Source organism: Trichosurus vulpecula, chromosome 2 (assembly GCF_011100635.1).
Source record: "Trichosurus vulpecula isolate mTriVul1 chromosome 2, mTriVul1.pri, whole genome shotgun sequence".
Lineage (NCBI taxonomy): Eukaryota > Metazoa > Chordata > Mammalia > Diprotodontia > Phalangeridae > Trichosurus > Trichosurus vulpecula.
The window spans coordinates 350,062,075-350,089,750 of NC_050574.1; positions in this window are offsets into that span (position 1 = coordinate 350,062,075).

Here is a 27,676-nt window from a genome sequence, read left to right on the forward strand (position 1 = left end):
CTTAGAGAATGCAGGAGGTGAGAATAGATAATTATTTTAGGCCTGGATCTAGCCTGTACCTATCTTAAATCAGAAGAATTTACACTAGATTTATTACCTCTCATCTCTTTCTCCTCCTTCCCTCTCCCTCAACCCCAATCTCTGGTACAAGTGCTAAAAATGGCTAATTTGGACATCTTCTAAGTCTTCATTCTGTCATTAGAATCATGACATGCATTTGTACACATTTCAATTGGTTCTCCAGTAGGTGCTTAATCAGCTACAAACAGCTGACAACATCAAGACTTTGGGGCACATCTTTATTGCAGACTTTGAGGATGTCAATAATGATATATATTTGATTTAACCTTGATATCACCAGTTGCTAGATTCCAACGGTGTTTTCTTTTTTGTGCCATAGGCCATATTTTTCATCAAGATACTTTTGGCCATTAAAAAAAATTTAAAAAGAATAAAGAAAGCTCCCTGTCACCTCCCCCACCTTCAACTGTATACATAAACTTTACCTTAATCATTCATGTTAGAGAACATAAATAAAACAATTACTTTAGCCTTCTCCAGAATGTTTCTGAGCTTATAAAGCAGATTTAGCTAATTTTAATGGAAGTTACTAACATGAGCATCTTTGGGAGAACATACACTTAAATGTACTGTACTAATGAGGACATTCCAGAACTCAAGAGTTCCTGGCAAAAAATGCCCTCTCTCTGTCATTTGTAATCTCTGCTTATCAGAAATATTACTTCCATACTTTGGGGGACACTTTTTCCCTTCTAAGCTATGGTACATATTTTAATCTATTCTCATTACGAATGCTTTTCAGACACATTACAAGAGCAGGGACTGGAAAAGACATCATCCTTCATCAGTATGCAGTTCTCACACTCACAGAGAATGTGCGTGATGCTTAATGAGTCTTGAAACAGAGAGATCAGTCATTCATTCCATGTCTCAGGTCCTTTATTTTTTTTCTCTAAAAGGATTAATGTTTATAGAATTTCTGAAAACCGTGTGATTCTCAGGACCCTCGGTTCTCTTTTCTGCTACCCTGCTACTATTACCAAAGAAGCAAAAGGAGGCTTCAGAAGCCTGAGCACCGTGTTGTATTTTATTGTGTTTCATAGGTTGGCATGATCAACAAACTCATTGCTGAGTGGCCAGCCTTCTTGCAGATGGGACTTTCTGTACTTAGCTAAGCTGCTATTCAGACCTCAGACTTGGGCTCAAAACAAGTTCCATGATGGTGGAAACTGTCAGAGTTTGTTCTCCAGGGATGTAGCTTGGGCAACTCCCCCTTTAATGACATGCTGTGATGAGGCATCAGAGTAATACTTTAATGGCATAGTGGATAGAGTGCCAGCCCTGGAGTCAAGAGGATCTGAGTACAAATCCAAGCTCAGGTACTTATTAGCTGTGTGACAATGGGCAAATCAGTTAACCCTGTTTGCCTCAGTTTCCTCATCTGTAAGGTGATCTGGAGAAGGAAATGGCAAATCACTTCAGTGTCTTTGCCAGGAAAACCCCAAATAGGGTCACAAAGACTCAGACATGATTGAAAAGACTCAAGAACAACAAAAAACACCTAGAAGTATTATTTTTTTCTGCTCATATCTGAAATAACAAATCCTTATTGACATATTACTGGAGGAACTAAGTCACATCAATATTGATCCACTATAAACAAAGCTGTGAGACAAAAAGAAATAGCAGCTAATTGAGGATGGTAGTGGTGGTTCACAGGTCTTCTTTGAGGATACAAATAAAGAATCAATCAGAGTTGATTTTTATCATGAGTATAATGACAATAAGAAACATTATCATGGTAGAGTAGCTGGGTTGGAGGAAGTCAAGGAACCAAGGTGCAGCCATATCTGCTTTCTGCTGAGTACAAAAGTTAGATAGATAGAGCATATATTAAACACTTACTATATGCTAGGCACTATGTTAAGTGCTGAGATTATAAATACAAGTTAAAAATATAGCCTTACCCTCAAGGAAATTATATTTTAATAGAAGACAGTGCATAAAAGAGAGCTAGATGGGAGGGGTACTTGCGCAGAGGCAAGACTACTAGAGAGGAAGTAGGAAAACCTACAGTGAAGTTAAGAATAAAGTGACCATGGGTAAACTGGGCACTGCCCAAGATAGTGATCCCAATCAGGAATTCACCAACCTAAGGAGAGGGCTTCAGGGTTTATTGAATAATGGTATGGAAATTTCTAGGGAAATACTTATTAATCCAAAAAAAGGATACTAGTCACAAGCATCCTCTGCTTCACGGTCATCCCAGGTCTCCACTTTGTCCTACATCACTGAATTGAAGCTATACCTAAGCATAACTGACTTGCCTGTCCAAAGTACTCCTTGGCCACCAATTCCCCTATTTGTGTTGTTTTCCCCCATCAAAATGTAAGCCTCTTGAGGGCAGGGGCTGTCTTGTCCTTTTATCGTATTTGTATCTACTGTGCTTAGCACTGTGTAAAATATTTTACTTAATAAAATCTCTTTAATATATATTTGGCATTTAATAAAAATCATTTTTCATTCATTCATGAAAATTAAGAAGAGAAGCATAGCTGGATTAGACCAAACATGCACAGAAGTCTGTACTGGCAGTGATATAATTTTGACAACACTGAGAGTTTTCTCCTTAACATTTTAGAGACATAGATGCCAAACAATAGGGGGAAATATCACAGATATTTTTACTGCTGGACAAAGCAATTGACAGGACATCAATAATGTACATAATGTAATATAGACCCTGTACCTAGTTCCTTATCTCTGCAAAATCTTTATGAAATAGATACATATGTGAGTTAAGAATACATTTTATGACAATATGAGAAGAGTCAGGCTTTTGTACGACCACTCAAAGGATTTTGGTTTAATCCCTAAAGGAAAAACAAGTGAATAGAGAATGACTATTGCCCATAATATCAGATACAGTCAGTACCTTGAGTTTGTGTCTTTAGTTGACACTACTTATTGACAGGTGACCTGGGTGGATAATGGGAACCACTGGATTGCATTTTGGAAATCTGCAGTACTTTCAATGTCTCTGAGATGCTTCCTGAAAAAAGGCTCAATTTTACAACATACTCTTCCAGTGGTACTATATGGTGATGATTTATATTATATAAACATCTCTGAAAAAAACAAAATGTGGGTCACTGAAAGAGCAATTGAAAGAAGTATGGTGGCTACAAATAGACTGCATCATTTTGTTAAGTATCATTTGCACATAATAAGTACTGTAAAATACACCATCAAAGTAACATAGGCCTGGAAAAGGAAATAGGCCAGTCATTTAGTGAGAGCAAGGGATGAAGGGAGGATAGTCCATTGCTGCTCTAGTATCTACATAATATTAAGACATCTATATAACAAGGCCACTATATATTGGGTAGACCTTCTGAGGATTTATGGTAGGACATGAACAGATTGTGATTTGAACTATTGTGGGGAGTGCCTACAACATACATCCATTGAAATATTGAAATGCTTCTAACATGATGTGAATGTGCTTATTTCCCCCCAGTGTTTCAAGACAGTAATAAATATTTAAATGAATACTAAAGCAATATTTATACCTAGAGTCCTGAGAAAGTAATTTTGTTTGTTCCGTATTGGCAGCATGCAGTGCTGGGAACTAGTCTGCTTGGTGCTAAAGTCCTTACGTGTACACATATTCAAAGTGTAGGGGACATGGTAAATGTTTTTCCATTCTGTCATATACTCATGATTCTTCATCTTCGTATAAATATAGATATCCTGAGAGTTAAACATGGATTTAGTGTTGCATATCTGAACTGATAAACCTAATGCCTACTTTTCCTTGTGATTTAATTACTTCCTAGTATGAGAGGCTGGGAGGAAAGCAAACTTCTAAGATATCAACAGTGGTTAGCTTGATAAACTCAACCACGATGGCTTTTGTCAGCCTCTGGTAATATCCGTGCCAGGGGTTGAAAAAAGCCATTGCGGATGAATTTATCAAGCTAACCACTTTTGATCACTTTAAATCAATTAAAATCTGATTTTAGAAAGATTATAAAATGATTTGTGTAGAGATTTCTGTTTTTATTAATTTAAAATTTTGACATACTAAGGAGGCAAAGAGGGCCCGGAAATACATTCATGTTGTTCCCTCATTTTCTTTCCTCTTCTCTATCAAACTAAATCACATGAATTTTGTTTATGGTTCAACTATTAGCCCAGAGAGGAAGGCAGCACAACTGAGAGGAAGGTTGTCTTTTAATAGGCAGGCTCATATACCGTCGCAGAATCTGGGCCTAGGTAGCACCACCCAGGAAGAATATGTGATGTCCTCCTGACTTCAGGCTCTAGCAGAGAATGAGTCTCTGCAAGACCCTGGCTGAAATGGTTTTTGATGTTAGGATATGTCTAGTAGAGGAAAACATCATTTCATCAACTCAGATCTCTGACTTCATTTCAACCAGATTTTATTTCACTCTTCCAGTCCACAATAGACACTTTTTTTTAGGTGAATAGGAGAGGTGCCTTTTTATAACATTAATAGTCTTTACTACATACTTGATCATTCAGTTATATACTTACAGCATCTTCTGGTTATACTTTGATTTTCTAAGCAAACTATAGTTCTCTATGAGCAGAAGCCTTGCCTTATCATTCACTTGCATCCCTTAGCACCAAGTATTGTGCTGGGCACATAGTAGGTGCTAAATAAATATATATTGACTGATAGACTGATTTATATATGGTTAGGAGTTATTGAATTTAATGCCATGTCTACCATTTTCTATGTACTGTGATTTTAGAGAACTAGATTAATTATTTACTTTCAACTATGAAGTATGAATGCAGATTGAGGCACACTTCATGCTTGCCTTTTTCTCCCCCCTTTTTTTTCCTCTCTTTTGTGTTTGTTTTTGGGTTGTAGTTTTTTTTTTTTTTGGTTCTGTTTCTTTTTTCTCATGATTCATTCCATTGGTCATAATTCTTCTCCACAACTTGACTAGTGTGTAAATTAATTCAGTGAGAAGTTATACATGGAAGTTATATGGGATTCCACGCTGTCTTGGGGAGGGAGGGGGGAAGGGAGGGAAGAAAATCTGGAACTCAAAATTATGTAGAACTGTGCGTTGCAAACTAAAAATAAAAAGAAAAAATAAAAAAAATAAATTATTTACTTTCTTTGAAATTTTGTGATTCTAAGACAATGAGATAGATTTTCTTAGGTAACTCAGAAATAATTCCAATTTTACAGTTACAGCTCATCCAGTGATAGAGAACCAAGTCAATTAGCATTTTATACACACAGTCCATGCATATATAATATAAAGATGTATTTATACAGATGTATATGTATACATATGTATATGTATGTGTACATATGTGTTTATATATGCATATATATTATGATAGACAGAATTTGGGGCAAGGATTATAAATCAGAAATTCTAGATTCATTATATTTGCCTTGATGTTTCAACCCTGGGGTCAAATCTTCAGGAATTCCATAGAGAATTTTATTTATTTTTATTAATTTATTTTTATTTTTCAACATTTACTTCCACAAGATTTTGAGTTCCAAATTTTCTCCCCATCTCTCCCCTCCCCCACCCCAAGACAGAGTGCATTCTGATTACCCCTTCCCCAAATCTACCCTCCCTTCTATCACTCCCCTCCACCTTCTCTTATCCCCTTCCCTTCTACTTTCCTATAGGGCAAAATAGATTTCTATACACCATTGACCGTATGTCTTATTTTCCAAGTGCATGTAAAAACAACTTTTAACATTTGTTTTTAAAACTTGAGCTCTAAATTCTCTCCCTTCTTCCCTTCCCACCCATTCTCATTGAGAAGGCCAGCAATTCAATACAGGTTATACATGTATAGTCATGCAAAACACTTGCATAATAGTCATGTTGTGAGAGACTATATCTCCCTCCATCCTATTCCACCCCCCAATTACTCTATTCTCTCCTTTGTCACTGTTCTTCCTCAAAAAAGTCTCCTTCTGATTGCCCCCTCCCCCAATCTTCCCTCCCTTCTGTCATCACCACCTCTCTTATCCATTTCCCCCTTACTTTCCTGTAGGGTAACATTTCTATACTCAATTAAGTGTGTATGTTATTCCCTCCTTAAGCCTAATCTGATGAAAGTAAGATTCACTCATTCCCTCTCACCTCCCCCCATCTTCTTCTCCAATGTAAAAGCTTTTTCTTGCCTCTTTTATGTCAGATAATTTACCCCATTCTACCTCTTCCTTTCTCCTTCTCCTAGTACATTCCTCTCTCACACCTTAATTTTATTTTAGATATCATCTTTCCATGTAGGAAACTTTTAAAATTTTCTTACGATTTATCTTTCCTGCTTACCTTTTCATGCATCTCTTGAGTCTTGTATTTGAAAGTCAATTTTTCTATTCAGCTCTGGTCTTTTCATCAGGAATGCTTGAAAGTTCTCTATTTCATTGAATATCCATTTCTTCCCCTGAAGTATTATACTCAGTTTTGCTGGGTAGGTGATTGTTGGTTTTCTTTTATTATATTTCTGACCATGGCTGTTTATAGCTTTTTTCCATATCATCCAGGGCATTTTTTTGGGTCTCCTTTAGAAAACTGCTGACTTGTTTTTCATGATTTTCTTCCATCACCCTCATTTCTCTTCCCAATTTTTCCTCTACTTCCCTTACTTGATTTTCAAAATCCTTTTTGAGGATTTTGGCCTGTGACCAGTTGATGATTTTCTTGGAGGCTTTGGATGTAGGATCTTTGTCTTCGTTGCCTTCTTCTGGTTGTATGTTTTGATCTTTGTCACCAAAGTAGGATTCTATAGTTGGGGTTTTTTCCCCTCTGTTTGCTCATTTTCCAAGCCAATTACTTGACTTTTTAACTCTTTGTTAAGGTATGTCTCTGCTTCCAGTGTGGAAGGTGTACTGTCCCAAGGTCCAGGGGTTTTGTGCAGCTGTTTTCAGAGATACTTCTAGAGACCTGTAAATTTTCAGTTCTGTCAAGGTGATATGATCAAAGTAGAAATGTTTACTTCTCTCCTGGCCTGTGCTGTAGTCTGAGAGTGACCACAAGCACTCTTTTCTGCCTTGGAAATGTGAGGAGGATTCCCTCTCCACCACAGTCACAAGCTTTGCCATGGCAGTGCTCCCATTTGTCCCAGGACCACTACCCAGTACTATGATCCAGATTGAAGCACAGGCAAAGTAGGAGAATCCTACTTCAGCAGCAACAAAGAGATTCCTGCAGCCCCCCTCTGATAAGCTACTTGATCCCCCCAGGTCTGTGGGCCTGGAGCTCCAGAAGCAGCTGCCCCCACCCCGGAGCTAGGGCCTGACTACACTCCTCTCTCACCTAGTCCAACAGACCTTTCCTACTGACCTTCTAAGTTGTCTTTGGTATTTGTTAGTTGAGAAGTGTGGAAACTGCCACAGCTGCCAGATTGAGACCCCTGATGCCTGCTCCAGGTTTGCTGGGGCCCAGTGTATGGTGGTGTGTTTTACTCTGGACTGCATTCCTCTCTCAGACTGGTGTAACATATCTTTCCTGTCAACCTTCCAGGTTGTCTTAAGCTGGAAATTTGTTTCCCTCTGTCATTTTGTGGGTTCTACTGCTCTAGAATTTGTTTAGAGTCATTTTTACAGGTATTTGGAGCAGTTTGGAAAAGAGCTCAAGCAAATCCCTGCTTTTACTCCACTATCTTGGCTGTGCCAAGAATTATATTTAGAAAAGCCTTAAACAACCAGAACAATTAAGGGTCTCAGGCAGAACTAATTCAATAAAAATTTAATTTATATTGGTAGGAAGTAATTAGGGGAAATGAATTTAATTCAATTAAGCAGGTTGGCCTATAGTACATCTAACAACTCTTATCAAAGACCCTAAAATCAACTATCAAACTGCTGTCTATGTGGTGAAAGCATCCTTATAACAACTGAGGTGTTCACTAACACTTGTGAAGAACGCCAAAGCAATATAAACCCATATCAACTCCTTTCTGAAGAATTTGGCTAAATATTACCAGAAAAATTGCTATAATTTATTGATTACATTGTGCAGGGTCATTAAAAATAAGGGATGGGGATTAGATATGTTATTTTGTTAGTGAACTTTTTTTTGTTAGAGAACTCCATCCAATAATGCAGGCCAGCACTTACTCTGCAACTTAGAGGCTTCAAACGTTGCCTGAGACTTTGAGAGACTGAATGATTTGCTCAGTGTCCCATAGTCAGCATATATCACAAGGGATTATCCTCAATGGGAGGCCAGCTCTCTACTATGCTATTTGTTTTTTTCTTGTTTCCTATTTTCAAAATTAAAAAAAGTGACAGTCAAAAATCTAGAAAAAAACAAAATGTTAACTGCCAGAAATTTGTAACATTATTTCAGAATCTCTTTGGTTCCTGTATTCTATATCATCAGCCAAATCCATCAAAGGGAAAAGTAACTCCTTTCTGGAAATAAAACATGGGATATCATCACATGAGATATGATACTATAAAAAAGTCAGAGCTTATGTTTTCTATTAGCCTTCTGACTTATAAACTGAACTTGCAGGGTGACTTTGATCATCTAAGCAAAATGATTTAAAAATGTTTACCTTGTCAGTGCCCATGAACTTCAGAAGATTTATAAGCAACTATGTCAATAACACAGTGGTTTATGTGTTTATCATTCAGTTGTTCTCAGTCCTGTCTAACTCTCTGTGACCTCGTTTGGGGTTTTCTTGGCAAAATACTGGGTGATTTGCCTTTTCCTTCTCCAGGATGAGGGAACTGAGCCAAAAAGGGTTAAGTGACTTGCCCAGGGTCACACAGCTAGTAAGTGTCTGAGGCCAGATTTGAACTCATGAAAATGAGTCTTCCTGACCCCAGACCTGGTACTCTATCCACTGTACTGCCTAGCTGCCCCTGATTTATGTACCAGTGATCTATTAAATATTTGAATGGAAATGAATATGAACAAAGAAGATCATCTTAGGGAAGATCTCTTGAGAGAGTGCAGGCTTTTATAAAACACAGCTCATTGAAAGAGAGCTGTTCTTGAAGCAGAAAACACATCAAAACCATCTATGTCAGTGTCATAAATATCCCTGCCCTAATAAGCAAACTCACAGTTTGCATCTGGAGAATTTGGAATATGTCTTATAGAGATGTGGCAGAGCCCTTCACTGCAGAGTCTTCCAAGCATGCTCTCTTTTTAACAACTATAAATAACGTTATATGGAATCCTGAATGCTTTCTCTTTCCTGCATACATTTCTATAGTTGAGTGGTCCACTTGTTTCCAGGAGGCACAACTGACATAACAGAGTATAGACTTTTCAAGGAGTCTGACTCCTTAACCCTAACCATGAAAGCAAGATGAAAGAGAAGCTGAGGAAGCTCCAGGAAATCACTCCAGATGGTAGATTAGTTGGAGTTCAGCACCAGATCCCACTACTTATTAAAGATTCTCCTAACTTAACAAGGGATCATATCAGAATTTGATAGAAACTTCTTACACTCAATAAAAAAAAGATTAAATTTAAGTCCAAAATCTACTTCAATTAAATCCTCTAATTTTATAGGTGGTACCAGGGATGAAATTATCTGCCCCCCCTTTTTTTAACTGTAGCATGTGTTAGTCTTATTGTGTTACTTGGGGTGGGGTGATAAATACAGGAAATGATTGAAATATAAGTGAATTGAATTCAAGCAAGCAAGTTGGCATATGATACATCCAACAACTCTCATCAAGACCCCTAAAGTCAACTGTTGAATTCTTCTGTCTCTGTGGTGAAAGCAGCTCTTTAAGGGCAACTGAGATATTCACTGACATTTGTGAAAAAGAACGAAGTAATGTAAACCCAAATTAACTCATTTGTAAAGAATTTGCCTTAATATTGACAAAAATTTGCTATTATCTATTGATTACATTATGCTGAGCATAATTAAAAACAGGGGATAGGGATTGGATGTGTTATTTCATTAGGGTAAGCCACTCCCAGGTGAGAAAACTCTAGCCACCAATGCAGGTGAGCATCTGCTATGCAATTTATAGGCTTAGAAAGCTGCTTGAGACTCTGAGAGGTTAAATTACTTGCCCAGTGGCATATAGTCAGCATGTGTCAGAAGCCTGGATAGAAGGCCAGCTCTGCATTACGCTACGTCCCTCCCAAAAATTTTAAAAATAAAAAAAACAAAGAATGACAAAATCAAAAGGCTACAAAAATAAAACAACAACCAGGAATTCAGAACATTCTTTACTTTCAGAATCTCTCAGGGTGTGTGGACTTGGGATTTCATCAGCATAGGAGACTCCTAGTCTAGAAGGTCCCTCCCACTCCTGTGTCACTTTATAGTGTTACAAAGTCAACTGGGATACTAAGAGCTCTGTGACTTAGTGAAGGTCAGACAGTTAGTATGTGTCAGGATGAGGACTTATACTCAGGTCATCCTAATACCAAAGAGATCACTTTATCTACTAGCTGGATAGCTCAGTGGACAGAGAGTAGAACTTGGAGTTAGGAAGCCATGTATTCATATCCTGCTTCAATTATATACTAGCTGTGTGACTCTGGGTAAGTCATGTAACCTCTGTCTATCTCAGTTTCCTCATCTGTAAAATAATGATAATCATAATAGCTACCTCCCAGGTTAAGGATAAGATGAGATAATATTTGCAAAGTGCTTGTCAAATCTTAAAGCACCACAGATATGCTAGTAATCATTACTCCTCCTCCTCTTACTACTACTACTACTACTACTACTACTAGTACTACTAGTACTACTACTACTACTACTATTACTACTCCTACTACTCCTACTACTCCGACTCCTACTACTCCTACTACATGCACCTTTCATTATCCTCTTATTATAAAAAAATAATGTGGCAGCTTGGTCTAGTGGAGACAACTGACTGATTATTCCATAATTGGAAATGTTGTATGTACAGTAATAATAACACAATTTTTACAATCAGTAAAGGAAAGATAATTAAATCATAGGAACTCCTACAATTTTTAAGGGTTTAGTTGAAGTGGATTTTGTGCATAAATGTAAACATTTATGACAATCTAGAAGTCTTATAAACTGATCTTCCATCCCTCCCAATCTTCTGTATTATTTCTTACTACATTCAAATACATTCAAGTCTCTTACGTTTTTTAATGATAATAATAATAATAATGAACAAATAACAATAAAAAACTCACTAGATTTTATTATCCACACTGGGTATCATCCCATTGTTGCAACAATCTGCTAGTAGCTGCTGTAGGGGTGTAAGACCTGGCAACAACCAGCACACAGAAAGCTGCCAGCATGGGTTCTTTTGATCTGCTTTACTAAGGAAAGCAACGTTAAGGGGTTAACAATCTTATTTCAATTCAACATACAAATATCATTCACTTAGTTCAGGGGAAAAAGCCAGCACCCTGAACTTCAGAGCAAATACAAACAAATTACAAAGATACACTATAAACAGACAGAGTACAATTCATAGTTACCAAGAAGGCATCAACATCTGAGTTCACAAGGTAGAGGGCTCTTAACTATAGCTGCCCAGAGTCTCCACATCAACACTCCTCCAAGAGTGAGAGAGCCCCAGGGAGAACATCAACCTCTGGGTTTATATATCTTGTTCAGGGTCAAAGGTGAGTCACACATGCGACTCACTCATGTGATCTAAAAGCATCAAAAAATGCAACTTAAACCCACGTGGTCTAAAAGCCTCTGATGTCACAAACATGTCACTCAAACCCACGTAAACTAGGCTTTCCCTTGAGGCAAGGAAGTCATCAAGGACTTCTAATTTAATCAAGGAAACAAAGGCCAAACTCTTCAAGGGCACTTGGTTGAATAAGTGCTAAAAGCCCTCCTTAATTGCCAATATACCCATATATTTATTTCTTTTTGCTTTCTATACTCATCGTTCCTACTTTCTTTCCTCTCAATCTCTCACCTTCTTCTATATGTTTGTATATGTGTATATATGCATATACACATATATATTGTATATATATATACATATGTGTGTGTGTGTGTGTGTGTGTGTGTGTTTGTATACATGTAGATGCCAAAATGGTTTCTCTAAAAAACAGGTCTAGTCATAGCATTGCATATATAGGTATATGTGTATGTATATGTATATTTATATGTATATATGTATATGCATATGTATGTGTCTGTGTCTATATATCTATACACATAGCTATATGTACACATATAATACATACACGAACATACATATGTACAGATAAACACATATGCACCTTCGAGATGCTAGGAGCTCAGCTCTTCCTTCTCACTCATTACTTCTTGCCGATTTTCCTCCAAATTTGAACAGGTCTTCCCTCTTCTTCTATGCAGAATCCCAGGGGAGGAAGGGACATCAGAAGCCATCTAGTCCAACTTGATGTCCCTGAGCAGATATTCCCTCCATTACAATGCTGACATACATCCACCCAGGCTCCATTTGAACATCCCTCGGAATAGAATATTCACTACTTTTGAGGAACCCACTGCCTTTTCCTGCACAGCTTCTTCCTCGTCTTTATCTTCGCTTACAGCCTTTTCAACCACTCTATTTTCATTCTATTGTTGGTTGTGATTGCACTCTCACCCCAAAAATATTTTCAGCCTTTATGATGCAGTATTTTTGAAGGCACTACATCAGATTAAATCAACATTTCTCAATTTCTCAATCTACTACACATAAGGGGTCCTAGGCCCTGTGGGTGCCACAAAATATTGTCTAAGACATAGTGCCTCCACTCATGTCACTTAGAGTCGAGTTGAGGAAGCATCACCTGGAGGTCCCAGTGTTATCAGGGATTTTGGAGAGAATATTCTTATTCAGAGATAAATTGTTTTAGATGATCTCTGGCACTGCAAGAGTTATAAACATATGATAAATTAATTGCCATTTTTTCTTTTGCTATTTAACTTAAAAACAACAACAACAGAATTTTTCAGTGCCCTATACATCCAAGGATGAAAACAAATCTGAGATTGTGTGTGGATGGGCCTTTTTTGATTCACAAATATCATCATGACAGACTAGCAGTTTACTTTATAAGATGCTAGCTTAATAAAGATTCCTCCCTCCCCTCATTCACATCCAGTGCTACTTGCTCTGAACTTTACTTCCCCAATATTTGTTGGTTTGTTGTTATCATCAATATAATTTACAGTATTGTATTATTTTAGCTTTATTGCTACTACAGCTTCTTAATAATTCATTTCACCTTAGGGGTCATTTGCTGCACAGATAAATCACAGGAAACAGAAAATTGGTGGAAACCTTCACTTTGTCATGAAGGTCTTAAGGATCATCAGACCTTGATGCTAGGGTCTCTAGGATTCCTAATATTCCTCCTATTACAGTTTGGGGAAACATTTTTTTCTGTTAGAACATATTATCTTGGTAATTGGTATCAAGGATAACCATCCTTTTTACCTTTCCAGAAGCCACTAGATAGAAGCTAAAGTGGAATCATGATGCTGCCTCAGGAGGATAAGAGCAAGCCGCCTGCCCACCACCCCCAACTGGGACCTTCTGCTCCTCATGATTTCAGCTTGTGGCAATTTATAGTTGCTGCTTCATTATCAGGAAACCCAATCAATTTATATGAAGAAAAGGGAGCATGCTTGTGGGATCAATGAGGCATTTTCTTAGGTAGTGAGACTTCAAGGGTTATTGGGATTATCTTGTGCTTAGGAAAAAGCTTGGGGGCAGCTATTCCCCTGAATATGAACCTGATGACCATATTTTGTCCCTGCAGATGCATATCTATAAATCAGGCAGGTAAAAGAGAAGTAGAAATGATGGGAACCTGGTAAGTTGTAATTCTATTTTCTGTACTTGAACACCTCATTATTCAAGAGACCTCATTAAAGCTCTGAGAAGCAAGTGGGCACATTTAAAAAATTTATTAGTGTATTACTTGGTTTTCTTATGAGATATGAGAGCTAAGATCTAGTAAGACTGTCCCCGCCCCCCCCCCCCCAAGAAGACACTCATGGTACTAGCAGAGTCTCAATTGCTTATGTAGATTAACCATGGATAGTAATGCCTGAATGCTAATTCTTTAAACAATAATGTTGGCATCAATAAAGTCATGCTAATATAGAATGCGGTGACCGGGTACCCTGTGAGATCCCTAGCCTTTTTCTGGATTTGGAGGAGAAGCAGCTCTGAGAGCTAACCACTGATTTCTAATCTTCCCCCTAGAAATAACACTTGAATGAAATGCCTCAGGTAACCAGAAGTAATGTCCACTAAGTTCCCCTCTGAGGAAATTCTTCTCTGTGGTCTGCTAGCTAGACCAAGTCTGTCTTTATTGACAGGGCTGCAACTCTGAGTTACTGAATTTGGGCAGATTCAGTTGGAGAGCAGTCTGGGGCAGAGGGAGTGATAAAAAGCATTGTTTGCCCTTGATGTAGTTATACCAAGGGAGACCTCTATTCTTCAAAGTAAAACCTATATCTTGAAGGAGGGTGGTCCCTGTCTCTTCTCTCCCATATCCTCCAAGTGGGTACAGTCACTCTGGCAGAAGAGATAGCCTGCATCAGTTCAATTATTTCTGACCCTTCAGAACCCAGGAGGGGTGCAGAGAGGAGATGATGGAGAGGTAGGGTGGCTCAGGGAAAGAGTGCCATAGTAACAAGATCCTAGGGGTGGTGGTGCCATAAAGAACATGAAGGATTGGTTGGAAGCCTACCATTGGGAATAAACATACCCCTGTAGATTTCAGTGCTCTATGGCAAAGCTCTGATTGCCCTTCCCTAGTTGCAGCTCTGGTAATTTGAACTTCACAGTTGAAACTCTACTAATGATTTCTATTCTTCCACTAACCTTCTAATCTGGTGCCTTACTGTGGTGAAGAGGTAAACTAGGCTTCCCAAATATAATGCCACTAGAATGCAAGCTCTACTAAGTCCCTCAAAGTTGAAAAGGCTTCAAGGAAGGACCAGGTAATAGATGGTGTCTATATTTGGAGAGGCTCGCTAAAAAAAGATCAGATACCAAACAATACCATTTTCTGGTCTTCAAAGAGGCAAGTCATGAAACAATTTACTAAATAATGGAAAAGCTGAAATCTTCATCACTGTAGACATGCCAGGTCTTTTAAAACAATGAAATAAAGTATTTTAAAATTATTTTTATTTCATTAAATATTTCCTAATTACATATAAATTTTTAATACATTATTTAATTTTGTGATCAAAATTATTTCATTCCCCCCCCCACTCCTCCCCACTCCTGGAGATGGAAAACACTGATTTCAATTATACATGTGAGGTCATGCAAAACATATTGGCCATATTGTCAAAACAAACAAGCAAACAAACAAAGCAAAGAAAATAAAACTATAAAAATAAAGTACAAAAATAATTTCAGTCTGCCTCTAGCGTTCATCAGTTCTCTCTTTGGAGGTGGATAGCATTTTTCGTTATGGGTCCTTTGAAATTGTCTTAGGTCATCATCTTGATCAGAGTTTCTAAGTCTTTCACAGTTAATCATCCTTACATTATTTCCATTATTGTGCACAATCTTTTTCTGGTTTTCCTCACTTTACTTTGCATCAATTCATAAAAGTTTTCCCAGGTATTTCTGAAAACATTCACCTCGACATTTCTTAAAGCTTAGTATTATTCCATCATAACCACATACTACAACTTGTTTATCCATTGCCCAAATGATGACTTCCAATTCTTTGCCACCACAAAAATCCCATTAATATTTTTGTACATATATGTCCTTTTCCCTTTTCTTTGATTTCTTTGGGATACAGACCTAGTAGTGGTATTGCTGGGTATTCATAGTTTTATAAGCCCTTTAAGTGTAATTCCAAATTGTTCCCTAGAATGGTTGAAATAATTCACAACTCCACCAACAGTGTATTAGTGTCCCATTTTTTCCACATACCCTCCAGCATTTGTCATTTTCCTTTTCTGCCATGTTGACCAATCTGGTAACTGCAGGGTGGTATCTCAGAGTTGTTTTAATTTGCATTTCTCTAATTATTGTAATTTAGAGCATCTTTTCTTTTGAATTAGAACTGTTTTTATTTATTACTAAGTTTCAACACCACAAAGAGAAATTTCCATACATAGAAACATGCAAAAATAGAACTGTATATGAAACTATGAATTCTACCTCATACCATTTGCTTTAAATATAATTCTATACTTTCATTTCAAAACAGTTCTGCTTGTCATCTTAGTAGCTGAATTTCCCTTGTGTGAATTTACACAATGGCCCTTTAAGACTTCATTTTTACTATTATCACATTACTAACTCCCACCACCTTTCATTAACCTCCCTTTCTTCCTCCAAGTTAAAAACACAAAAAGGAACTGTTACATTGTTGGTGGAGCTGTGAACTGATCCAACCATTCTGGAGAGCAATCTGGAACTATGCCCAAAGGGCCAAACTGCTCTCCAGAGGGCATCTTTTTTTTAAAAAAATTGAATCTTAATAGCTTTGATTTCTTTTTCTGAAAGATGCCTGGTCATATCCTTTGATCATTTATCAAATGGGGAATGACTCTTATTCTTATAAATTTGGCTCGGCTTCCCATACATTTGAAAAATGAGGCCTTTATCAGAGACATTTGCACCAACTCACCCCCCAAATTTCCTGTTTCCTTTCTAATTTTGGCTATATTAGCTTTATTTGCACAAAAGATTTTATTTCACACATTCAAAATTATCTGTTTTACTTCCTGTAATCTCCTCTATCTCTTGTTTGGTTATAAACTCTTCCCTTAGCCATAGATCTAACAGGCACATTTCCCCATACTCCTTTAATTTACTATTATCACCCTTTATGTCTCAGTCATGTACCCATTTTGATCTGATCTTGGTATGTGGTCTTAAATGTTGAGCTATTCTTAGTTTTTGCCAAACTGCTTTCTAGTTTTCCCAGAAAATCTCTTGTCAAATGCAGAGTTCTTGCCTCTAAAGCTTGGATCTTTGGGTTTATCAAATAATAGATCACTATGGTCATTTGTTATTATGTATTTTGTACCTGATCTATTGTTCTGATCCACCACTCTGTGTCCTAGCCAATTGTTTTGATGATTAACACTTTGTAGTATAGTTTGAAATCTGATACTGCTAGGCCATTTTCCTTTACATTTTCTAAAAAAAAAATGATTCCCTTGGTATTCTTGACCTTTTGTTCTTCCAGGTGGATTTTTTTCCCCTAACTCTATAAGAAAAAAAAATCTTTAGTAGTGTGATTGATATGGCATTTAATAAGCAAATTAATTTTGATAGAGTTGTTGTTTTTATCATATTGACTCAGTCTTCTCATTAGCAATTAATATTTCTCTAATTGTAGAGATTTGTCTTAATTTTGTGAAAAGTTTTTTTGTAATTGTGATCACATAATGCCTGGATATTTCTGGGTGGGTAGAATCCCAAGTATGTTACATTATCTGCAGCTATTTTAAATGGAATTTCTCTGGGGCAGAGCCAAAATGGCCGCATGAAGGCAGCATCTTACCGGAGCTCTCTCACAAGGTCTGTCAGATTCCCATAAAAAAGTGAATTTGAGCAGATTTGAGAGAGTCAGAAACTGCGAGGAGTCTGCGTGGGGCAAATTTCCGAGCCGGGAGAGTCTGAAAGGCTGGAGGCATGAACCTGTAGGCTCAGAGAGTGCTCAGTGCGGAGCCGCTCCAGACCAAGGCGGAAGTGGCTGGCCGGGAAACCCACGTGGGAGACGGGCTGGGAGAAAGCTGGGCACCTGAAACCAGCGGAGATCCCCAGGCCTCCCAACACAGGACAGCACTCTGTGGAAGCGACGAGAGGCAGCGCAACGCAACCCGTGAAACACCGTCTCCAGAAGTTTGCAGCCCAAACGTATTAAACGCGGATTCTTGAACTTCTGGGATGCTTAATGGCCAGGTAAACAGCTCTAATCCCTCCCCTCCCCACCCAGAGAATCCCTCGGTGGGGAAAAAAAAGAATGCTGGAACTGAGCAGAAAGTAGTGGGATTTCAGTGATCAAATAGCAGAAGTTCATTAGTCCCATAGGGGCAGAGTCGGCAGGGGTCAACACCAGGAGCCCAGACATAACCTTGCTCCCCCAGGGGAAGTGCCAGACATCAGCTCAAACAACAAACAGCTGAGACCATTGCTGAAAAGAAAGTGCTGGAGAGCACCCACAGGGAGTGAGATGCCAGGGAGCCAGACCCCTCCCCCACACCTCAGGAAACTGAAGGTTATAATTCTAGACTCACAACCCCCAGAATAAGAAAGCTGGGACAGAAAGCCCTGAAGCCCAAAGGTAGAAATTCGTTGTAAAGCCAGCAAAAGGCAAACCAACATGAAGAAGAACACAAAAAAACCGAGGATAATAGATTCTTTTTATGGAGACAGGCAGGATCAAAATACAAATATGGAAGAGGTAAGTAACGATACTGTAGATACAACAGACACCTCAAAAGGTAATATGAACTGGTCTCCAGCCCAAAAAGCACTGCTGGAAGAGCTCAAGGAGGATTTTAAAAACCAAATTAGGGAGCTAAAAGAAAATATGGAAAAAAAGACTGGCAAAATGGCTATGGAGATTCAGAATCTAGAGAGAGAAAATCACACCCTAAGAGGCAAAATCAACCAATTGGAAAAGGAGACTCAAAAGCAAAATGTAAACACTAACTCATTAAAAATTAGACTTGAGCAAGTGGAAGCTAATGAATCTATGAGGCACCAAGAAGTAATAAAACAAAATGTAAAGAATGAAAAAATAGAAAAAAATGTGAAATATCTGATTGGCAAAACAACTGAACTGGAAGATAGATCCAGGAGAGACAATTTGAGAGTTATTGGTCTACCGGAAATCCACAATGAAAAAAAGAGCCTTGACAGTATCTTCGAAGAAATTATCAAAGACAACTGCCCAGAGGTCCTAGAACCAGAGGGCAAAATAGTCATTGAAAGAATTCACTGATCAGCCCCTGAAAGAGATCCCAAACTGAAAACACCAAGAAATATTATAGCCAAATTTCAGAGCTATAAACTCAAGGAGAAAATACTGCAAGCAGCCAAAAAGAGGCAATTCAAATATCGTGGAACTACAGTCAGGATCACGCAGGATCTCTCAGCTTACCACATTAAAAGACAGGAGAAATTGGAATAGGATATTCCGAAGGGCAAAGGAGCTGGGACTACAACCAAGGATCAACTACCCAGCAAAACTAAGAATAATTTTCCAGGCAAGGTGATGGACATTCAATGAAATAAGGGAATTCCAGACCTTCCTGATGAAAAGGCCAGAACTCAATGGAAAATTTGATCTCCAAATACAAAACTTAAGAGAGACATAAAAAGGTAACCAGGGGGAAAAACCCCACAAACCTTATTAACCAATAAGGGTAGGTTGTTTACATCTTTATGTGGGATTATATCATCTGATGTATGTTTGTTTATATATATATGTATATATACATATACATATATATACACATATATAAGTCATTCTTGTGAATGGTACAGGTATTATGACAATTGAAAGGGATATACATAGGTTGTGAATGCCTGTATAAATTAACTGATGTAAAGATATAAAATATAAATAAGAGATATAAAGGGAGGGCTATGAGGGAAGCGGTAAGGAGGTAGTAGAAAAGGGTAAATTACACCAAATGAAGTGGCACAAAAACACATTATAGTAGAGGGAAAGAAGGGAGGGAGAAGAGCAGTATTTGAGCTTTACTGCCATCTGTTCTAGCTCAAGAAGGGAATAACATACCCTGATAAGTTTAGAAATCTAACTTGTCCTACGGGAAGTGGGAGGGTAAGGGGGGAAAAAGGGAGGGTGGTGGTCAGAAGGGAGAGGAGAAGTAGCAAGTGGGTAATGGTAAGATAAGGGAGGGGAATAAAGAGGGAGGGGTAACTGAGGAAAGCGGCGGTCAAAAGCAAAACTTCGTTGAGGAGAAGGGGAAAGGGAGAAATAAAAGCATAAACAGGGGGAATTAGGATGGAGAAAAAGACACAGATAGAAATCATAACCCTGAACGTGCAGGGGATGAACATTCTCACAAAACAGAAGCAGATAGCAGAATGGATTAAAAACCATAATCCTACAATATGCTGTTTACAAGAAACGCATATGAAACAGGGGGATACACATAGGGTTAAGGTAAAAGGCTGGAGTAAAATATATTGTGCCTCAGCTAAAGTAAAAAAAGCAGGTGTAGCAATCCTAATCTCAGACAAAGCAAAAGTAAAGATAGATCTAATTAAAAGAGATAAGGAAGGACTTATAGTCCTGCTAAAAGGCACCATAAACAATGAAGCAATATCATTGCTTAACATATATGCACCAAGTGGTAAGGCATACATATTCTTAGAGGAGAGGTTAAGGGAGTTACAGGAAGAAATAAACAGCAAAACTATAATATTGGGAGACCTCAACCTCCCCCTTTCTGAACTTGATAAATCTAACCTCAAAATAAATAAGAAAAAAGTTAAGGAGGTAAACAGAATTTTAGAAAAGGCACATATGATAGACCTCTGGAGAAAACTAAATCGGGATAAAAAGGAATATACTTTCTTCTCAAAAGTACATGGCACATACTCAAAAATTGACCATGTACTAGGGCATAAAAACCTCACAATCCAGTGCAGAAAAGCAGAAGTAGTCAATGCATCCTTTTCAGATCATGATGCAATAAGAATCATTTTTAATAAAGTACCATAGAAAAATAAGCTAAAAACTAATTGGAAACTAAATAATTTAATTCTAAAGAATGAGTGGGCCAAAGAACAAATCAGAGAAACAATTAATAATTTCATTCAAGAGAATGACAATAATGAAACAACATACCAAAACTTATGGGATGCAGCAAAAGCAGTTCTTAGGGGAAGTTTTATATCCCTAAATGCCTACATGAATGAAATAGGGAAAGAGGAGATCAATGATCTGGGCATACAGCTGAAAAAGCTAGAAAGAGAGCAAATTGAAAACCCCCAATTAAATACCAAGTTAGAAATAATTAAAATCAAAGGAGAGATTAATAAAATTGAAACCAAGAAAAATATTGAATTAATAAATAAAACAAAGAGCTGGTTTTATGAAAAAACCAATAAAATTGATAAACCTTTGGCCAATTTGATTAAAAAAAAAGAAAGAAGAAAATCAAATTACCAGTATCAAAAATGAAAAGGGTGACGTCACCTCTAATGAAGAGGAAATCAACACAATAATTAGGAATTATTTTGCCCAACTGTATGCCCATAAATTTGACAACCTTAGAGATATGGATGAATATCTACAAAAACATAAACTGCCCAGGCTAACAGAGAAGGAAGTGAAATTTCTTAATAACCCCATATCAGAAAAAGAAATTGAGCAGGCCATCAATGAACTCCCTAGGAAAAAATCTCCAGGGCCAGATGGTTTTAAATGTGAATTCTATCAAACATTTAAAGAACAACTAATTCCAATACTTTGTAGACTATTTGGGATAACAGGTGAAGAAGGAGTCCTACCAAATTCTTTTTATGACACAAATATGGTACTAATACCCAAACCAGGTAGAGTCAAAACAGAGAAAGAAAATTATAGACCAATTTCTCTAGTGAATATTGATGCAAATATTTTAAATAAAATATTAGCAAAAAGATTGCAGCAACTCATTATGAGAATAACACACTATGACCAGGTAGGATTTATTCCAGGAATGCAAGGCTGGTTTAATATTAGGAAAACTATTATCATAATTGGCCATATCAGCAACAAAACTAGCAGAAACCATATGATCATCTCAATAGATGCAGAAAAAACCTTTGACAAAGTACAACACCCATTCCTATTAAAAAGACTAGAAAGCATAGGAATAAGTGGAACCTTCCTCAAAATTATAAATAGCATCTACCTAAAACCATTGACAAGCATTATTTGTAATGGGGATAAACTAGATGCATTCCCAATGAGATCAGGGGTGAAACAAGGATGTCCATTATCACCCCTATTATTCAATTTGGTACTAGAAACATTAACTGTAGCAATAAGAGAAGAAAAGGAAATTGAAGGAATTAGAATAGGAAAAGAAGAAACTAAATTATCACTTTTTGCAGATGATATGATCATTTATCTAGAGAATCCTAGAGAATCAAGTAAAAAACTACTTGAAATAATAAACAACTTTAGCAAATTTGAAGGATATAAAATAAACCCACATATATCTTCAGCATTTCTATACATTACTGACAAAGCCCAACAGCAAGAGATAGAAAGAGAAATTCCATTCAAAGTTACTGAAGGCACTATAAAATATTTGGGAGTCTATTTGCCAAGACAAACCCAGGGCCTATATGAACATAACTATGAAACACTTTTCACGCGAATAAAATCAGATCTAAATAAATGGAAAAATATCAGTTGCTCATGGTTAGGCTTAGCTAATATAATAAAAATGACAATTTTACCTAAATTAATCTATCTATTCAGTGCCATACCAATCGAACTACCAAAAAATTATTTTACTGAGATGGACAAAATAATAACCAAATTCATTTGGAAAAACAAGAGGTCTAGAGTATCTAGGGTATTAATGAAAAGACATGCTAGAGAAGGTGGCTTAGCCACACCAGATATTAAACTGTACTACACAGCAGCAGTCATCAAAACTGCCTGGTACTGGTTAAGAAACAGGGGTGTGGATCAGTGGAATAGGATAGGTACACAAGTAGGTGAAATCAACAAGTTTAGCAATCTACTCTTTGATAAACCCAAAGAGGCCAGTTTCTGGGCTAATAATTCACTATTTCACAAAAACTGTTGGGAAAATTGGAAAATGGTAGGGCAAAAACTGGGCATAGACCAATATCTTATACCATATACCAAAATAAAGTCAAAATGGGTTCATGATTTAGGAGTAAAAGCTGATACTATAAGTAATTTGGGAAAGCAAGGAATAGTTTACTTATCAGATTTATGGAAAAGTAAAGAATTCATGACCCAACAAGAGATAGAGAGCATTACAAAATGCAAAATGGATAATTTTGATTATGTCAAATTGAAATGTTTTTGTACAAAAAAAGCCAATGCAACAAGAATTAGGAGGGAAGCAGAAAATTGGGAGAAAATCTTTGCAACTAGTATCTCTGATAAAGGCCTCATTTCTAAAATATACAGGGAACTGAGCCAAATATATAGGAATACAAGCCATTCCCCAATTGAGAAATGGTCAAAGGACATGAACAGGCAATTTTCAGAGGAAGAAATTAAAGCTATCTATAGGCATATGAAAAAATGCTGGGGATCACTACTGATTACAGAAATGCAAATCAAAACAACTCTTAGATACCACATCTCTCCTGTCAGATTGGCTAAAATAACAAAACAGGAAAATGATAAATGCTGGAAAGGATGTGGGGAAATTGGAACATTGTTGCATTGCTGGTGGAGTTGTGAGCTGACCCAGCCATTTTGGAGAGCAGTTTGGAACTATGCCCAAAGGGCTATAGAAATGTTCATACCCTTTGACCCAGCAATACCACTTCTAGGGTTGTATCCCAAAGAAATCACGCAAGCGGGAAAAGGACCCATATATACAAGGATATTTATAGCAGCTCTTTTTGTGGTAGCCAAGAATTGGAAATCAAAGGGATGCCCATCAATTAGGGAATGGCTGAACAAGCTGTGGTATATGAAGGTGATGGAATACTACTGTGCCATAAGAAATGGGGATGATGCAGACTTCATAACAACCTGGAAAAACCTACACGACATAATGCTGAGTGAGCGGAGCAGAGCCAGGAGAACGTTGTGCACAGCCACAGATATATGGATTCTGTGAGGACCAACCCTGACATACTGCGCTCTTCTCAGCAACCTAAGGGGCAAGGACAACTCCAGGGGACTCACGATGGAGAATGCTATCTTCATCCAGAGAAAGAACTGTGAAGTTTGAATACAGAGCGAGGCGCACTACATGCTCGCCTTTTTTGCTTCTCTTTTGTTTTTGCTTTTGGGTTGTTTTTCTTTTTTTTTGGTTCTGTTTCTTCTTTCTCATGATTCATTCCATTGGTCAAAATTCTTCTCCACAACTTGACTAGTGCATAAATTAATTCAATGCGAAGTTATACATGACAGTTATATGAGATTCCATGCCGTCTTGGGGAGGGAGGGCGGAGGGAGGGGAGAAAATCTGGAATTCAAAACTATGTAGAACCGTGTGTGGTAAACTAAAAATAAATAAATTAATTAAAAAAATAAATAAATGGAATTTCTCCTTATTTACTAAATTTGTTTACTTATTTACTAAAGTTGTTAATTATTTCATCCAGTTTTTTAGTTGATTCTCTGATCGTTTTGCTATATTACTGTAATCTCTTTGCTAGTATTTTCTGTAAAGATTTTTTTCCATCAATATTCATTAAGGAAATTGATCTATAGTTTTTTTTCCCTCTGTTTTTGCTCTCCCTTCTTTTGATATCAAAACTAGAATTGTGTCATAAAGGGAATTTGATAGGGCCGCTTCTTTACCTACTTTAAAAATAGTTTATATAGTATTAGGAATAATTGTTCCTTAAATGTTTGGTAGAATTCACTTGTAATCCATCCGGTCTTGGGGATTTTTTCTCAGGGAGCTAATTGATGGTTGTTCAATTTCTATTTTCTAAGCTAGGGTAATTTAAATATTCTATTTCCTTTTCTTTTAATCTGGAAAGTTTATATTTTTGTAAATATTCATCCATTTTGCTTAGATTGTCAGTTTTATTGGCATTTAATTTGGCAAAATAGCTCCTAATATTTACTTTAATTTCATCTTCACTGGAGGTGTATTCACCCTTTTTACTTTCGATACAAGTAATTTGGTTTTATTTATTTTCTTTTTGTTAACAAATTAACCAATATTTATCTATTTTAGTGTTATTTTCCATAAAACCAGCTCCTGCTTTTATTTATCAGCTCAGTGTTTTTAATCTGTTTTTACTTTCAATTTTATTAGTTTCTTCTTTGATTTTCAGGATTTTCATTTTAGTGTCTAATTGGGATTTTTAAGCTGTTCTTTTTGTAGTTTTTTTTTAAATTTCCATGCCTGATTTATTGATCTATTTTTCTCTTTTATTGATATATGTATTTAAAGATATAAAAATTCCCCTAACTACTGCTTTGGCTGAATTCCATACATTTTGAAATGTAGTCTTATTGTTATCATACTCTGTAATAAAATATTGTTTCTATGATTTCTTCTTTAACTCATTCTTCTAAAGTTGGATTATGTATTTTCTCAGTAGCTTTTGATTTATTCTTTCATGACTCTTTATAAAATGTAATTTTTATTGCTTTATGGTTTGAAGAGGGTGCTTTTAATATTTCTACTTTTCTTCATTTGGTTATGAAGTTTTATGCCCTAAAATATGGTCAATCTTTATGAAGTTGCCATGTACAACTATACTCCTTTCTATTTTCATTCACTTTTCTCCAAAGGTCTATCATTTCTAATTTTTCTAAAATGCTATTCATTTCCTTAACTTATTTCTTTTTATTTTATGGTTAGATTTCTCTAGCTCTGACAGGGAAAAGTTGAGGTTCCCCACTGGTATGGTTTTACTGTGTATTTCCTTCTGTAACTCATTTAATATTTCCTTTAAGAATCTGTGCATGCTATGCCATTTGGTGCATATAAGTTTAATATCAATATTACTTCATTGTTTATGGTTGCTTTAAGCAAGATGTAGTTTCCCTGCTTGTCTCTTTTAATTAGGTTAGTTTTTCCTTTTCTTTTGTCTGACATCATGATTGTTACCCCTGCTTTTTTACTTCAGCTGGAGCATAGGAGATTCTATTCCAGCCCCTTATTTTAACTCTATATGTGTTTCTGTTTCAAGAGTGTTTCTTGTAAAGAGGATATTGTTGGATTCTGGCTTCTAATTCATTATGCTATCCAATTCTATTTTGAGGGTAAGTTCCTCCCATTCCCATTCACACTTATGATTACTAACTGTGCATTTCTTTCCATCCTTTTTCTAAAGTCTATTTTGCTTCTGACTGTTGCCTTCTTTTATCTGCCCTCCCTTTCATCACTCCCTCTTCTGTTTTTCCCTTCTCCTCCTACTTCCCTGTTGAATAAGAGATTTCTATTACCAACAAAGTATGTATATATAGTTTCCCTTTTTGAACCAATTTAGATGTGAGTAATGTTCTAGCCTTGCCCACCACACCTCCACCCTCTTTTTCCTCTCCATCGTAAAAGCTCTTCCTTGTGTGCCTTCTTTATATGAGATAATCTTCCCCATTCTTTCTCTCCCTTCTCTCAAGGCATAACTCTTTCTCATCTATTTTTTTTACATAATACCAATATAATTGCCTCATTCCTAACCTTCTTTTCATGTAGAATCCTTCTAACTGTCCTAACATATTTAGGAAATACATCTATCGTCTTCCCGTATAGAAACAGAGACAGTTTAACCTTATTATGTCCTTATGATTTCTCTTTCATGTTTATCATTGTTTGCTTCCCTTGAGTCTTGTATTTGAAAGTCAAATTTTCTATTCAGCTCTGGTCTTTTCATCAGGAATGATTGAAAGGCCTCTATTTCATTAAATATCAATTTTTTCTTTTGGAGGATTATACCCAGTTTTTTGGGGGAAGTTATTCTTGTTTGTAGTGCTACCTCTTTTGTCTTTCAGAATATCATATTCCAAATCATCTGCTCTTTAAATGTGATAGTTGCTAAATATTCTGGGATCCTGATAGGTTCCACAGTATTTGAATAATTTATTTCTTTTTCCTTGAAATATTTTTGTTTTGACCTTGGAGCTCCAGAAATTGTCAATGATATTCTTAGGAGGTTTTATTTTGAGATCTATTTCAGGTAGTGATTGGTGGATTCTTTCAGTTTCTGTTTTGTCTTCTGGTTCTAGGATATCAGGACAGTTTTCCTTGATCATTTCTTAAAATATGATGACTAGGATCCCTTTAAAACAAGCATGGCTTTCAGGTAATACAGCAATCCTTAAATTATCTCTTTTCAATCTATTTTCCAATCCAATTGTTTTTCTGATGAGATATTTCACATGTTCTTCTATTTTTTAATTATTTGACTTTGTTTTATTGTTTCTTGATCTCTCATGAAGTCATTAGCTACTGCCTGCCCAATTCTAATTTTTAAAGAAGTATTTTCTTCAGTGAGCTTTTGTATCTCTTTTTCCATTTGGCCAATTCTGCTTTTTAAGGAGTTCTTTTCAGCATTGAATTTTTGTTCCTCTTTTTCCATTTTGCTGCTTCTGTTGTTTTTTTTTTTTAAGTTTTTATTTTGTTCAGTAATTGTTCTGCCTTTTTTTATACCAAGCTGTTAAAAGTCTTTTCATAATTTTATTCCTTTGCTTTCATGTCTTTACCTAATTTTTCCTCTACCACTGATTTTGAAAATCATTTTTAACACTTCTGGGAATTCTTGTTTGCCTTCTGTCCAATTCACCTTTCCCCCCTTTTGAGACTTTTTATGCAGCTGTTTTGACATCATTGTCTTCTTGTGTTTGAATCTTGACCTTCCCTCTCACCATGGTAGCTTTTTATGGTTAGATTCTTTTTTTGTTATTTGCTCATTTTTCCACACTATTTCTTGATTTGGAACTTGATGCTAATGTTGGGGTTCTGTTCCAGGGGTGGGAGGAGTGCCTCTGTCTCAAGTTTCAGACTTTTTCATATTGTTATTTTCAGAGCT